Source organism: Pipra filicauda, unplaced genomic scaffold (genome assembly GCF_003945595.2).
Source record: "Pipra filicauda isolate LSUMZ 115617 unplaced genomic scaffold, ASM394559v2 scaffold171_size1565689_pilon, whole genome shotgun sequence".
Taxonomy (NCBI): domain Eukaryota; kingdom Metazoa; phylum Chordata; class Aves; order Passeriformes; family Pipridae; genus Pipra; species Pipra filicauda.
Genome location: NW_024104229.1, coordinates 998724 through 1015918, shown reverse-complemented (window position 1 = coordinate 1015918; position 17195 = coordinate 998724).

The following is a 17195-nucleotide window of genomic DNA, read 5'->3' as shown; positions in this document are numbered from 1 at the left end:
AAAAAAAAACCCTGATAAAAGCTATTTACAAAATTTTCGGAATAAGAGACATCAGAGAGTATTGTGGAGCTGAAAGGGGACAATGCTAGTGTCAGGTTTCTTCATAAGTGGATTGATTTTGTGTGATGCAAGCAGTCTGCTGAAAAAAAAGACAAACACATCTTTGCTGGGAATTGTATGCAATGTGTTACCTTGATGACACAGTTTTGTATGACTAAATTTTTCTAGTCCAAAGGAATTGTAAGCAGGCTCCTTGAACCTTTTGCTTCAGGATCCAAAGTGCATGAGATATATTAGGAATCTTTCCTTTGACTTCATCAGTCTTTGATTCGGGCCCTATTTATATCATTTTTCAAAGGTTAGGTTCACATGTGCATGAATACTCAGTCTGTTATATTCCAGGAGTTACAGTCCTATTGTAGCATAACCAAGAGCTTCAAAATAGATGAACTACATACACTGAGCAATACTAGCTCACTAATTTGTTTGCAACAATTTATTTTTAAAGGTTATTCAGGTTTATTTTACACGTTGACGAAGATAAGTTTGATGTTAAGCCAACACTGTGAAATTTTTGCAGAGGCAGTGGTGGTGGTGTCTGGGTACTGTGGGGGTCCATTCACCTCCTGGGAGAGGAGTTCAATTTTGGGAAAAGATTGGATGTGACAAATGGAAAAAATAACATTAGGAATGACTGGGAGGAGGGGAAATTTCTCACAGACTAATAGAATAGCCTGGATTGGAAGGGACCTTAAAGCTCAATTTTGTTCCAACCCTCTGCCATGGGCAGGGACAACTTCCAATAGATCAGGTTGCCCTGAGCCCCATCAAATCTGGCCTTGAACACTTCCAGAGATGGGCCATCTATAGCTTCCCTGGGCAACCTGCTCTGGTGTGTCACAACCCTCACAGGGAAGGGCTTTTTCTGAGTCTCATGGTGCAGGTCTTTCCGTGCTTCCAAAGGAAATTCACAGCAGAAACCCCAAGGTGGTGATGACAGTTTAAACCCCTCAAGCTTTCAAACAGGATGTGAAAACTGTGATTTCATTAAAGAAATGCTTGCAAGGTTGGATTCCCGTGTCTATCATTATGGGAGGAGTTTCTGTAAGGGAATCACCTGCCTTGGATCAAAACAAGACTGTTCTTAGGCTACCCTTTTTCTGTGACAAGTAGTGTTTGTGTCCTCATTACCACTTTGAGAAAGAGGAATTACTTGTGTGTGAAGATTATAACTGAAAGCACACTGAGCATATGACAGAAAGGTTTTGTATAGGCAATGTAGGGGAGTCTAATCATTGTTTCTTCTCAATTTAGATAAAATGTAAGGTATTTCCCCTTTAACTTTTTTTGGTCTGATTTTCACTCATTGAATACATCGGTGGTAAGTCTACATAGAAATCTTTGTACGGGTAGAAAGTAATTTCCAAGTGGCTAAACTGCATTTGTGCAGAAGACTCTCTGTAATTACACCTGTAAAAAGATAAAAATACACACTGTTCAAAATCAACACTTTGCATGTAGCTAGTGCAAACTTCAATTCATAACTGTTGGTCTTCTATCAAATTTATGAATAACTGAGAAGAACTCATCACATCTGTGTGGGACCTATTGAAGCAGCTTCAAATGCACTGGGTTTAAAAATGTGAAATGGAGTCCCATATCCTTTTTTGTGCATTAAGAACTGCCTCTAGACTGAGACAGAGTTAAATTTCCCTTATAATTAAGGGAGATATTAATGTAATTCAATAACTGTGTGCTAAAAAAGGTCTATGTATGTATTAAAATACCTGTTAATATAAAGATCTGTGTTAATCTGTCTAAATCTCCAATTAGGTCTGTTCAGGTGAACCTTTTGGTGCTCTTCTTTATTAATACTGCTTTCTTTGAATGATTTCTTAAATCATTTCATTAAAGCTTTCTTTGCATGGTTCCCCTTTTATCCCGTGGACTTATGGTATGCTTTTCCATACCTCATGTTCCTGTAGTAAAATTACATGGAAAAGTTTTTTGTCCATTTTTACTCTTCTTTCTTTCTATTTGCAAACCACCTGATAGAAAAAATAGCAGCAATTATAATTTCTATCTTCTTTAAGTGGACTTTTTCTCACTAGTCCTTTATTTCAGATCTCAGTTGAAGTCATGCAGATTTTTAGCTGTTTGCGCTTGAAAATAGTCCCATAAGGCTTAAAAAAACTACTCAACACACAAATGTTGATACATGATCATTCTTTGGGAAGTTAGAAAACTATTTTAAGGTCTTCTTAGTAGGTGATCAGGTAAATGATGAAAAATCATACCGGAAAAGAGAAGATCCCTCTGCTGAAGATTACCGTAACACATTTGGAATATTTTCTATTTAAGCTTACTCCTGTTCTTCAGCTGCAGTGCCTTGTTTTGCTTTTACAGAAGAAAACCAGGATCAAATTTATTCTTCACCTTCTTTCCTGAACTGGAAGATTCACTGTTGATACGTGTCAAATGGGTTTGTTTTTCTTGTGCCAACTAGGCATGCTTTCTTTCTGCAGTGTAACAACTTATATAGAGTTTCTTGTGATTGAAATGGTAGCGAGTATTTTGAAAACACATTTTTGTAACAAAAAAAGAGTAATGAGAAACTGATATAGTACATGGTCTCTGTGGGAAGAGTAGTGGTAGAATACAGCATGTTAACTGGCTTGATTGGAAAACAGGGCTGTTCACATACACAGTTCTTTGCCTTTAGGGCATTTGGTCCATGGTAGTTTAATATTAGCATTAAAGGCTTTAAGTTTGATTAGCCCCTAGGTTGCAGACAAAATTCAGGTTTGGAATATTGTAGTATGAAAGTGAATGCATACAGTTTCCCAAATCTTAGGCAGTGATTGCTTCTCTAGCTTAAGGACTGAGAATCCTTGTGGAGATTTTCAAATCCTAGAGCAGCAGTGGCAGAGTGAAAAACAGTTTCCAAGTGTTGCTAGATTTTTACTGTTTTCTTGGCTGATTGGAAATAAATCTAAATTCACTTTCTCTGGGAAGAACTTAACTTCATCAACAACAATTATACTTATTTAAAATCAAAGTGGAAACCCCATATTTCTGGGTTTTTTTCAAGGAATTTGGAGAAGTCAACATGACCTATTGTTTCATTCTATAAAACATTTCCAAGGCTTGCCAAGTAAGGGACTGGATGGCTGAAGAGTGAGAGCTCCCAGGTATGCTGAGGCCATGGACTCCAAGCAGTCTGCCTGGCAGCCCTCCCACAGCCTTCATATCTCAACATCAGGGGAACTGTTAAGGAGTTGGGATCCTGGGATCTAGGTCTCCTAGGAAGAAGCGTGCTGGAAGCCCAGGCTAGGCCTCCCAATGTGCCTCTACAACTGCAGGGTGCTGGAGAGCTGTAAACCCAGGACAACCTGTGGTGTTGAGAGGTCAAAAGCCACAGTCTCCAGATTCCCAGATCAGAAAACAGGCACTGGGATACCTGGCCTGGAGGATGCCATGAGAATCTGAAAAATGTTCTGCTTTGGTGAATCCTCATTTGCTGATGAAAAGGTACTCTTTGTAAAATTTCCGAGCATCTGTAACTCTTCTGCTGATGTTGTCCTTTAAACTTCATCTTGTATATAGATCTCCCCAGGGAAATTAGTAATAAGCTTTTGTTCAATGATATTAGCACTACACTAAAAATAGGATGTATGTCTTAGTATGTAAGGGTGAGACTGGAGGAAGGATACCTGGGCTCACGTCATGAGGGATTTGAAGAGTTGCTCATATTCTATTGCTGCAGTTACTTTTTTTGGTAACCTCATGCTTAACTGTAGTTAAGTGTTACACTAGTGAGACTGCTCACATCAGATTTAATCAAGAGTACAATTTTTTCAGGTTAAAGGCTTAATGGGTTATCCCAATTTCAATGCCTATGGGATGACAATGTTAATGATCAATGATGTTCTTGCAAATAAGCAGGTTGTGACAAGTCATGTTCATGAAGTGCTTTGAGATATATTTGTTGCACATTATCTTCTGTTCTACTTTATTCCCACTGTCTTACAAAGAAAACTTATGTGAATTCATTTTTAATGAGTTTGTAATGAAAAGTGCGTGTACGAATAATAGAGGCCAGTACTTGGCCCATTTACATTTTGTGGTCATTTGTTTTGATTCTGGGCTGTGGAGTCACTGTGCTTTATTTATTCTTTTGGCCCCTGATATTTTTGCTGCTCCAGCCTATTTTTTATTTTTATTATGCTTAAGTCTCCAGTGGAATGGAATATAAACTGCAAACTCATCAGGTTATAGTGGACGCCAAGAATGATTAATGTCACGTACTAGTTTTGGAGTGGTTTTGGATGTAGATATACTGCAGACTGTGGTGTTTTGTGTAGTTTCAGATCAAAGTGCAGCCTGTCTGTGTCCTCCACACATTGTTTGATGGTTGTGACTGATTAATCATATCTATGTAGCTGTCACATTTTTCCTTTTATTCCCTTTTTTGTAGTGCCATAGAACAAAAATATGTTTAAACAAAATATTCATTCTGTCCTTTATGTGTCTTTGAAGGGTAAAATTAATTGACTGTGTTTGCTATCAGTGCATTTTAAGTTGGACAAGTTTATTAACTAAGCTTATTGTGTAGGCTTCACCTATTGAGGGCAAAACCTGAAACCTTTACCTCCTTCCAGATCCTTATTGACCTTTATGGAAATATTGATGCAACTGGAGGAATCATATTAGATTTTTAGGCAGAACTGGAGGTAGAAATTGTGCCCATGTTTTGGGTGAAGCACTGTGTGCAATGTGATGTTTCCTGTTTTGGTATTTCCTATACCTTATTTGGTTTCTTTCTCAGTGCATATTAGATGTGGTTGATGTTTCTTTTACAGAGTCATTAACTATTGGTTGCCCTGTAAATGTTTATGTGGAACCACAAGTGAATGCTTTTCATAATAGTTAGATCCTATTGTCCTTGAGGCAGGAGAGCATCTTCTGTGCATCTATTCATTGCTTATTAGGGCAGAAGAACAGGCAGTGTAAGAACTTGCTGCTTTTGTTGAACAGTGAAAAAATATGGGGTCAAAATTTTTTCACTGGGGGGGTCAAAATTTCCATGTTTGCTCTTTCTGGTAATTTTCCTATGTCCATATTTAAATGCTTTAACACTACTGATCTTTTTTTAGAGATATTAAGTCCTTCAGCTCCTATTGACACCTGTGGCAGTATGAAGAGCTTATAAAAACTTTAAAATTAATGAATTACACTTTTATGTGTTGGGTATAGGAACACAATCTTAGACTTATTTTTAAAACTTGGAGTCCATAATATTGACACTTTGCATATTTTTTATTGTAGGGATAATTATTATTGCAGGATAGAGATTAAGGACTTTGTCAGAAAATGAACTTTTTACATCTGGCAAAGGGTTTTATGACTACTGTAATTTTTTTTCATATCTTCAGTTTTCACCTTATATAAATCAATTAAAAAGACCTCTTCTGAAGTAAGATTAAGCATAGATCTGCCACATAGCTTTGCAGCACAGAATTTTGTCTCATGTATTAAAGTCACAGAGTTTGTTACTAGTTTGCAGGGAAAAAAAAGAAAAATCTTTATGATCTGAGATATTTTAGTGATATTTTCTGGAAGATATTTTTGTCCAAGGGGGAGGCACCCAGGTTTACTACCTTAACTGCCTGGTGAGGTATTTTGAAGTGTCTTTTGAATCTACTTGTATAATTACTTGTTTGTTCAAGTCTTTGTGTTTCTGTATTGATCTGAAGATGATCTGTTCTTCTGCAGACACCTTCTTGTCTTGAATCCCAAGATTCTTGTTGTCCAATGAACATGGTATAAACAGAACCTGAACAGTGAACAGATTATTTTTTCCCTTCCCTCAGGACTTCTCTGCATTCCTACTCTGTTCCTTGAAAAATATACTAAGATCTTTTTGACAGATCCTGTTGCTCCCATAATCCCACTCTATTTTTGGACCTCAGCATTGCTAAAATTTAAGCACAACCATCACAATTAACATCAGCAGTATGTGGTATGTATTGTTCTAAAGTCAAGCAAAATCACATTTTTAAAAGCTTTCCCTTAAATATTTTCGGTATTTCTATTGTACAAACAAAAAGTGATGGATTATATTACAATTGGACATGAAATCTCCTCCTCATAGAGTTTGGCTTTATGCTCTTTTAATTTAAATCAATCACTTTGAAAAGGATGATGAATGGTAGAGGTCATACTTACTGATTTACCAGAACTTTGACTTCAGTTAAGATTTGTGAGATTAAACTTTAATGGTTTTTTAGATTCAAAGGGATATTGGAAAAGAACTGATTATTTGTACTGGGAAGAGTTTTATTCCTGGTTTCTGGGAAACACCCCCTCACCAATTTCTCCAGCTCTGAATAGACCAATTCTTTTTTTTGTGAACTACCTCCCACATGTTAATGTTTGCTTATGCTTTTCTACAACCTGTGTGTTATAAAAATCCATAAGTTTTTGTCCAGGTTATAGGTGGCCTTAAGGCCCAACATCTTTAAGGTATTTCTTAGATGCCTACATCCAAATGTAGGCATGGATATCAAGAATTAATCACATTGTATAGGATGCTCAGCCTTTTAGTTGGTTATTTCTAGGCATCCACATTTGAACATATTGGTTAGAATACATTTAAGCTCATAGGAATATGGAGTCACATGCAAATGCTTGGAAAGGCTGGTTGGAATGATTTTGGTTTTGTATGTCCTGTTTGACAAACACTGGAGGTCCTTGATTTATTGCCACAACGAAAAATGACATATTTTGCGTCTGTTTTTACAAATGATTACAACTCACTTTTTACGTTCACCTTGAAAAACACACTTAGTGTAAGAGATGTTTGTAACTAAGGTAAAAGACAAAGAACATCATTAGTCTTATCCTACAGTATAAAATGATAAAATTATCTACAAAGAAAGAATCTAAGTTATTTGGTTTCTTTGATCAGTTCATTTTGGTTTGCTCTGTTGAAAATTATTCAGAAAAAGAGAAATTAGCTGGATTGACTAAGAATCTGTGAATACATTTACATTTTTGTGTATATGAAGTTGGGAATGAAAAAAAAAGGTCACTGATTTATTGCCATATTGTCATTAAATGTCGGATTTTTAAGATTTTAGAAGCCTAGAAAGTCAATATTTTGTTAAGGTCTCAAAGATTAGCAGTGAGAAGTGGGAGTTATATTTTTCATCTTTCTGCACAGTATGGTTTGAGTCAATTGCCAGTGGCCCAACCTCATCCCTTTGGGATTTTTGATCTATTTCCAAACCCGCTGCACAGCCTCTCAGGCTTTGAACTATGCCAGACCCCAGACAATATTAACTCCTACGTCTGAGCAGCAAAGTTGATATTGTATAAGAACATCTTGCAGCCTCCACATAAACAGTCCTTCCTAAATCCTAAAAGGAGGGATATGTTGTGATGACCAAAGAAAGGAAAAGTACAATAAAGCTTTAAATAAAATAGGAATTACTGGAAACTCTCTGTTTGTGTAAATTCTAAAGCCCATTATACCTTACAGAATGACAACTTACATTGGAATTACTCTCTGTAAACGCAAGACTCTTGTTTATCCTTTAAATGCAATTGACGTGATCAAAGGATTTGTGTTACTGTTGCAGATTTTTTTGGACTGAATTATCTTTTGGCAACACTGAGATTTATTAGGACTCTTTGGTCTCATTTGCTTGATGACTTGCTTAGCACATAGGTTTGTTCTTTTCTTTCTCTCTGTGCTTCTTATTAAATTGCAAACAACTATCTCTAGGAGAAACCTGAAGGCCAGGATTTTTTTTCTTGCCAACAGAGTACTTTAGGGGATTATAAAACTATACTTTTGTGTATGATTCACCTTCATTTTCCCACAATCAGCATTAATGACCCCTGCAATTTCCACAAGGAAAAATGGGAAAAGTTTAGGCTTCATGTTGTGACTCAACACCAAAATTACTGGGATTTAAATTAATACATGAACATCTTTAAGCTGTAACTGGTTGGGAAATTCTAGTGAAACATTTTTCATTGGAAAATGCCATTTTTGGAATTTCTTATTAAAACTCCAAAGCATTTCATAGTTGTGTAAACTTGTAGATGAAACCTTCATTGAGAAGATTTCCAGATGAAATGAGAACAAGAAAGATGGTATGCGCTGTTACCATAAGATATTTAGTAGGCTACTAACCTGAATGATGTAGACCCTGGGATGCTTCAGTATAAAATGAAAATGTATAGGCACTCTCTCATCCTCTGATTTTTTTTTTAATTTATTTTTTATTTTTATTTTGATGTATGTCTCAGGCACAATTACCACAACATTATTCTGATTTTTCTTCCCATGAGATTTCCTTCTCAGTTCGATTAATTAACCTGAGTGAAACATTCCTCTAACAGGGGTGCACCACTTCCATTAATCATCCAGAACTCTTCAGCAACAGCTAGGTAGCCTGCCTGTTGCTACTGCACGCAGTATAGTCACAGACTGACACTGTTGCTCTGCGCAGGGGATGAAAGGCAGGTTCTGGTCATTGTGTCAAGCCACTTCCACAGCAGGTACGTTCATTTCTCATTTGAGATCCAAGGGTTTTGCAGTCTGGGTCAAGCTGCTTTCACAAGGAAGAGCTCCAGCAGCTGGGCTGTCTGGCCAGAGGCAGCAGTCAAGAGTTGTTCAGCCATATCCTTCTTCCCTAACCTGATCTGATTAGACCCAAAGTGAAGTCAAATGCTATCTGTGTAGCCATCCTTTGCTATCATCTAATGTTAGGAGAGGCAGTGCCCTGGTGATGACTCAGCTGTGTTTGACTGTGGGGGGCTGTTTCATTTTGTTGATGTCAGGTGAGGACTTTGGCTGTGTGGTCGTTGCTCCCACCCTTTTGCTCTGTACCAGCACCACAGGAGGGATGCCTCTATCACAAAGGCAAAGAGTGGGTGCAACACGTGGTAACACGGTAACATACCTGCGAAAATGAGAGTGATAATTCTGTGCCCTGCATCCGGATGAGAACCAGGACACGAGAACTGCTGAATTCTCTCTTGGCTCTGAAGCACAGCTACATCTACATTCTTGGTAACCCATCTGAGCTAGTTGCCTGTTCTTCCTTTGGTTCTAAGCCATTTTCCAGTGGTAGTAGGAGGGCTTGTACAAGTAATGTCTGAAAAGCAGTAGACACCAGAACTGCACATTTCATATTTGTCATTGTAATAAATTAAGAAATTTTTTGAAGTAATGACTGTGCAATTTGATTTTACACTGTCACTTTGTACTTAAAATGCAAAAAAACCCCCCAACACCATAGGAAGATGACCCTGGAAACTAGCTGCTGTACATGTACATGATACCTGTTTTGCAACATATGAGAAGCACAGATTTGAAGAGCTCTCTAGCAAGTAGATACATTTCACCCACTCATTGGAGTTTCCTTAAGAACTGTTTTCTTACTGACCTCAGGGATTGCTAAGTGAGATATTAGTAGGCTATGCACTTATTCCTTAGAAAAGTTGCAACGGGGAACTTATACCTGTATTGCAGTATCTCAGGAGTGAACACTTGTGTGTTTACACAACCTCTGTGTTAGCCAAGAGGAAGACAACCTCTATATTGGACCTTGGTATTCTGATACGAACTTCAGAGGAGATTTTTGGGTGAAAGGGGGATATCTCTTAGCCAATTACGTCTAACGTTTGAATGCATTTAATAAATCTTGCTTAAAGAGGAAAATCAGTTGACGTGTAGTTTTGTAGCTGGTGTTGAAAAAGGTACATTGCTGAGTCATGGAGGCACAAGGTGCTATGACCCACCCAGAAGGTGAGGGTAACCCAGCTTCTTGTTAACACATCCCTTGGGGTGGATCAAAGTGAAACAATGCTGAATGATCAGTGTTCATGTATGCAGGTTTTATTTTAGAAGAATTTGGTTGCAATGGAAAGCAGGTATGCAGCTGTTTTGTTTATTATTATCTATAGTAATATAGCAATATGAAAGGATAAAAATATTACTGAAGAAAATGTATAAGAAAAAGAAAGAAAGAAAGGACAAGAGGAGAAAGATACATAATCACTACCCATGAATCTTTGACAAAATTTGATTGTTGCAATTTAGTGGTCTCTTTGTCAAAATGATGGTCTTGGTTCATCAGGGATGGGGGAAGAAGCCCACAAAATAAAAAGTCCAGGGTTAAAATACACTTAGGCTAGGCAGGAACACCCTGATACCTCCCCTGGGCAGTGGGGGAGCTTTCAGTCCTCTCTTGGAAGGCTTTCAAAAAGAGTCTGGGGGTGCTTTGGGTGTCTTTGATGGTTTATGACACCTTCTAAGACATGATAGATGTCTCTAAAATCAATGCAGTTGAGCCAGTAATTCCCCATCAGACCTTCCCTGGGGGGAGGAGAGGGAGTTTGATGTCTGAGCAGAGGACAATTACCATGACAAAGAGCACCATCCCGTCTTGAAGATTTTGATTCTTATTGGCCTCAAAGCCTGGCTTTAGCAAAGCACCCTGGTTCCTCCACGAATGGGCAAATGTTTTGAGTCATTAACCACTAAGTCACATGAGGTAAAACTCAGAAAATAAATAAAAATAAAAGAATGTGCAAATAAATAAAATTAAAATACATGCAGTACAGACAGTGCCTTTTTACAACATAAATTGAAGATGTATATCAAAATCATATAATATAAAAAGGTATTTATCTTTTGCTTTCTCCCTCTAAACTGAGTACTATCAAGTGCATGTTTATTGCTGTCTGAATATCAGTAGCATTCTGTTTTCAAAGCCATGTTTAAATATATCTCTTTCCATTGTTGTCTTGTTCCCACTGTCATGTGTCACAAATTATATTTTTAAAAAAATGTTGGGCACACAGGAGCAAATATAAAGAAGTATATAGGGAAACAAGAAATTTTACATGACCTTTAATGACATAAATTTGGTAGGCACTACACCTAGTGGGACTCTTTACTCCAGGGATTACTTACTTTCATCGTAAAAAAAGTGAAATGTTGACAAGCTGAGTCATTGAGGAAATGGGGCGGGTTTTGAAAATTGATTCCTTGCCATTGACGTACTTGTGAGAATATGAATGTTTTTGTTTTACGGGAATAGAACATCCTAATGAAAGGAATTGGAAGGAAATCCAACACAATCAGTAGGACACATCACATTAATTTTTGGCACGGCTGTCCGAGGAACTCAATGCGTAACAGTTAATTTAATTATAAATCAAGCGTGCCATTCAGACTTTATTCTGTTACCTGTTAAGAATGGTACATTCTGAGATGCAGTCCTCCCACTTTCTGATTCAAACAGGAAAATTAGGTCAATGGGAAGCAAAGACCCAACCACAGCTTCTTATGTGCCTGCTTGTAAAAAATGCAGTGTTCTATGAGACTGAATTGAGGGTTTCATGCTTGCCAACGGCCTAAAGGCATAAAAAGACTTCTTCTGGGAGGAGATAGTAATACCCACAGCAGTTAGAAGAATGGAATACCAACATGATTTTAAAATGTTAATATCGGTCCTTATGAATACACCTTCCCCTTTCTCTGTATACACTCTGAGGAATGTTGCAGCAAAAGAAAGGAAGAAAATGGCAAAAGACTTTTAACAAAGTTACTGGGAGTATTCAACAGCTTAGAGTTTTAGTCCCAGTTCTTTTGAACATAAAAACATTGAATTAAATTCAGTTTTTTGGAGGAGGTAACTGGAAAGCATAACGCTCTTAACCTACTTCTGGTCAGTCCTTTTCAAAAGCACCACGTTCCCAGTCCCAGGATGTGTAGGAACAATGTTCAGCTTCCCCAACTAAAAACTGCCTGAGAATTTTGTGCCAGCACTTGCAGCAGCAGCAGCAGCAGCAGCAGCAGTGTTTATTAGCTGAATTGCCACTTGATGAAAGAGAGAGAAGAAAAAGTTTAGACTGGCAAAATCCTGCCATCAATATGCAAGTTGAAGAGAAAATATGCTTTACAAGAACAGTTAGGCAAAAAACAAGAGAGGAATCATATACTCTGGATTTGTTTAATTACTTTAGACAATGAACCTCCTTTATGTGTTTTTTGTTTTCCAAGGACCTAATTTTAAAGCTTTTGAAACAATTGATGGACTTTCAGGGATATTTTTTTTATATATATAGTAGTGGGAAAAATGACCAAGATGTCTCAGTGGTTTGATATAGTTAGACACAGGCTGAGACTGCTGAAAATACTTTTCAGAAGGAAACATTTTCCCCTGTTTTTTTATGCTTTTGCAGAAATACTTTCTTTTTATCTCTATCATATTCTCTACTGTGTAGCATCAAACTGTACATGAATTTTGGATTAAGTCCTATTAAAATAGCTATCTATTCCTGGTGCTTTTGTCCAAGTTTGTGAAAGGTAGAATTTTTCTATTTTAACGGCTCCAAAATACAATTCAGCTGGTAAGTGAAGTGATCAGGGATGCAGACACAGTTTGTTTTGAGGACCTTGATGTGGAATATGTATGGCCAGTGGAAAACTGAGATTGCATTTGGGGCTTCATGAGGCTGGTGGTTTTCATGAGGGTTTCACTTTGTAGACAGGCTGTAGCATTTACAGCAGCCAGACTGGCAGTGCCAGGTCACCCCTCTTTCCCCAAATGGAAATGATCTAGGAGAGGATCTGGCAGTGCTGGCAGACCTGCTTGCCAGATTTCTGCATCCAGGGGTAGCAAGGCATTAAAAAAAGGAGGACCTTTCACAAGCAGTAGAAGAGAATTGAAGCTATTTAGCTACTGTGGAACACAGGCACTAACAATTATATACACATGTTAAATGATTCATAGACTTCTTACTGTGATCCAATTGACATATGCAGGCCCGAAACAATGATTTCTCATACTGATATTAAGAAGTATTTCCCAGAGCAGCCCAGCCCATTGCTTTAATGACATCAGTTTAGGAAAATCTGAACTCTTTATTGTGCTCTGAGAGCCTCATCCAGAGTCCATGGAAGCAGTTCCTCTCCAGGAAAGACCATTACAAAAAAGATATTCCCTTAGTTTCACCTTTTCCTCACTTTTTTTTCTTTTTGGTTTTGGCCTAATGTTGTTCAAGTCCTTTTCAGAGGAACAGAACTGTTTTATAGAACATGTGGCAGAAGCAGCCTATGGTAAAGCTGACTTTTAATCTGTTGGTCCCTCTTCGCAAACTGGCTCAGAAGGATGGATTTGCAAAGCAAATATGGAGCCAGTAAGTGGCTTTCATAGTTTTTAAAGTTGTCACAGTAACTGAGAAAGAATTCAAGAAGGGAGTGACGTAACTGTGCTCCTCTGAACATGAGACTAGCAATAGCTGGTAGTTCCTAAGGAGTACCTGGCTAAGCAGAGCTTGGTTTACACAGCTTGTGGCAATGTTTTCAAAGAAGGCACTGTATTTTTTGAATAAAGAGATTTCCTACTAACATGAATCAGTTTACCTGCTGAGTCCTATGCTACACAGATGGGTAGATAATATACTTTTGTATTTATTGCTTGTATTTTAGAGTGTGAAGCTGCACCATGGAATAAGACTGTTAAAGTGCTGAATGATGGACACTGTCTGCAGGCTGAGATAATGTTCTGAAGAAACAGAAACTTTCCCAAAAATAATTTGTAGTGGAATTAGAGCTTTTCTTTGAGGGAAATGAAAAAATAAAAAAAAGAAAATTCCTTGGCTGTGCAATTGCTGCATCTTCCTGTAGGCCTTTTTTATTGTATAATGGCTGTAAAGGGATGGAGACAAAGCTGGTGGCTATTATGCTAACAAACACTCAATTTCATAGTATCATAGAATGATTTGGGTTGGAAGGCACCTTAAAGATCATCTTATTCTAAACCCCTCCCATGGGCAGGGATACCTTTCACTAGACCAGGTTGCTCAGAACTCCACCCAACCTGGCGACCTGGTGACTCACCACCATCACAGGGAAGATTTTTTTCCTGTTATCCACTCTAAACCTACTCTCTTTCAGTTTGAAGCCATTTTCCCTTGTTCTGTCACTACAAAGTCTTGTAAATAGTCCCTCTCCATCTTTCTCGTTGGCTCCCTCTAGGTACTGGAAAGCCACAATTAGGTCACTCTGAAGCCTTCTCTTTTCCAGGCTGAACAATCCCAATTCTTTCAGCCTTCCCTCATAGGAGAGGTGCTCCATCCCTTTAATCATTTTGGTGGCCTCCTCTGGACTTGCTCCAGCAGGTCCATGTCCTTCCTGTGCTGGGAATCCCAGAGCTGGAGGCAGCACTGCAGGTGGGGTCTCACCAGAGTGGAGTAGAGGGGAAGCTGCCCACACTGCAATTAATGTAGACCAGGACACAATTGACTTTCTGGGAAATATAGAGACTCTGCTTCTAACTGAACATAAAAGTCTCTTCTTCAGTTTTGAGTGTCTACAGAAGTGTGGGTAAAATATTCACTTATAACCTGAAGTCCCCCTGAAAAATTTGTTTTCTCTTGAGATTGTTATGTTAATGTTATTTTACTACTCCACTCACTCCAGTAGTATCTCATAAAAGTGATTTCTGCATTACCACATTGTTTAAACACGCAGTGTTATATTTTGTTCATAAAAGCAAAATCCTTCCTGCCCTACAGGAACGAAGGAGTTGTTACCTGCTTTTCCAGCCAAGACTGTGGAGCACTCAGCATATGTTAGTGTTGTGGTTGGTTTTGCAAGCCAGGTACTGACTGGGCATGTGGGAGCTTTATCCTGGATGCCAGTGGTGCCGTGATTAAGGGTGAATTGGGGCAGCGGTAGCCCATAGTGCCGGGGTCCTGTGCTGTCTGGGCAGAGGTGGGTGTTGCTGCTGCCAGTTCAGTGCCAATACTGAGCAGCAGTGGTTCTCGCAGCTGGCACAACTATAGCTGCAGCAAACACTGCCTTGTGAGTATGGAAAGGAATTGTTTTCATTTATTTTGGCCCCTCAAAATGTAAAAAAATTAATTAATTGTAGTTTAAAAGTGCTGACGTCTCCCGAGACTTACAGAATTTGCTTTTTCATCTGAATACTTTCCCCTTTAAAGCCTCTTTTTCCTGATAGCATACACATTTTTCAGCAGCTAATATTTTCCTTTGCATAGCTATATATACTCTCTCTCTCTACGTTCTAAAGAAACACGTGCCCAAATGAAACCACACATACCATTTCACTCAAAATATTCGCCTGTGTACATCTGTTTCTCATTAACGTTTCCCTCTGCTATATACAAAGACTTTTCTTTAAGAAGTGTCATTACATTAGTTTGTATTACAGTATTATTTTTCTCTCATCTGTGTACCAATGCAGAAGCCAAATACTCTCCTTAGAATTCGTGTGGTTTTTTGAAGACAGAATTTGGCCATTACATTTGTAAACAGCATGGATACATGTGTATATTCACACATCAAAGAAAGTAACATTTTTAACCCATGTTTTATGCAAATATTGGAATTAAATTTTTTAAGTATAGTGGATATATGATATGGATTGTACTTGTATTTTCTTAGTGTGCAAACAGTTTCTCTGTGTGTATGCATATTCGAGGGGAAAAAAGTACAGTCCCTTCAAGCTGATGGGACACCTGTGTCTGCCTGAGCTGTACATCTGTCCCCAGATTCCACTTCATTAAAATTTATTTAAACAGCTGCACAACTATGGTCACAAACGACACTACAAGAGAAGCATTTCCTCACTCTTCCCAGTATAATAATTTTCTGGAATCCCAAATGACTTACCTATAATGGGAAACAAAATTTCCTGCATAAAAGCAATGAGTTTATAAAGGTGTCCAATGGGCCACCTGTACTAATAAAATTGGTTTGTTATTTGAGGTAATACTGTAAATATCAAAATACAATTGTAGGTTGTATTCCAAAATATTTCTTGGAGTCTTCAGACCTTGTTTGAAAAAAAAATATATATATATATACACATACATGTACATTTTAACACATAGATATTCTGGTCCAATTTACTTAAATTTCTGTAAAATCCTGCTGATGACCTTTTGCCTATTTCCACTTCATATATATGACCATTCATACTTCTGTAGCTCATTAAGCTCTTAACATGTAACTTCTGATTTACATCACGATGTTATAACATGTAATCCTAGATTGCACAAATCTATGGGATAATCTTGGCAGAAACATGCTATTTTTATTCACCAGTGTACTTAGGTCAGTGATGTGTTAAACCAATGCTTGTTCCCTGCAAGCCTTACAATCTATAGTTCCTGGAGTATGCTCCAACTGGATTTTTACTGATTGCCAGTCTGGGAGAGGTAGGATGCTGGGGAGCACAATGTATCTCCCCAGTCCTTATCTGCTGCTCCCTCTTGGACTACACCACAGCTGGAAGAGGAGTGCTCCTTGGGTTTCTGCTTTGAGTTTTGGGATCCCTGTATATATCTTTGCACAGCCTTCATTGCCTGGCCTTGATTTCAAGGAGGCTCTGATCAAAATATGATTCAGCACAATGTATCTCCCCAGTCCTTATCTGCTGCTCCCTCTTGGGCTACACCACAACTGGAAGAGGAGTGCTCCTTGGGTTTCTGCTTTGAGTTTTGGGATCCCTGTATACATCTTTGCACAGCCTTCATTGCCTGGCCTTGATTTCAAGGAGGCTCTGATCAAAATATGATTCAGGTTTTCTCAGTCATCAGTAAACAGCTCAGAAAGAGAGGGAGAACAAGGAAGTCACTCCCTGTTTACTGCATCCCTGGCCCACCCCAGATGAAAGCAGCTATGACCTGCACACATATGGGTTAAGGACAGTTAGACCACAGTATGCTAATTTTTCCCACTACTGTCATGCCTTAGACATCAAGAAACAAGAAAACAAGTTACAGGACATAATTATGCTAGCCCTGCAATCTCCTGGGTAATATAAAAAGAGTGGAAGAAGGCAAAAATATGCCACAAGCATGATTATTCAAAGAGCCCTGACCTCTGAGCAAGGAATTGGCCTTTAACCAGTGAAGTCTGGAGAGCCTTGATTTAAACCTGCATTAAAAATAAAATCTGGTAAATAGTGGTATCAGAATGCATGATGGTGCTGTGTGATTAAATTCAGTGATTATTGGATCATCTGCATAGTTTGTTATTGCATTGCTGCTTGTAAATAGAATTGGGAAAAAATGAAAGAAGGTACCTTCAGAAAATGTTTCTTTACGGGAATTTCTTAAGCTTTCCTACAAACACTAAG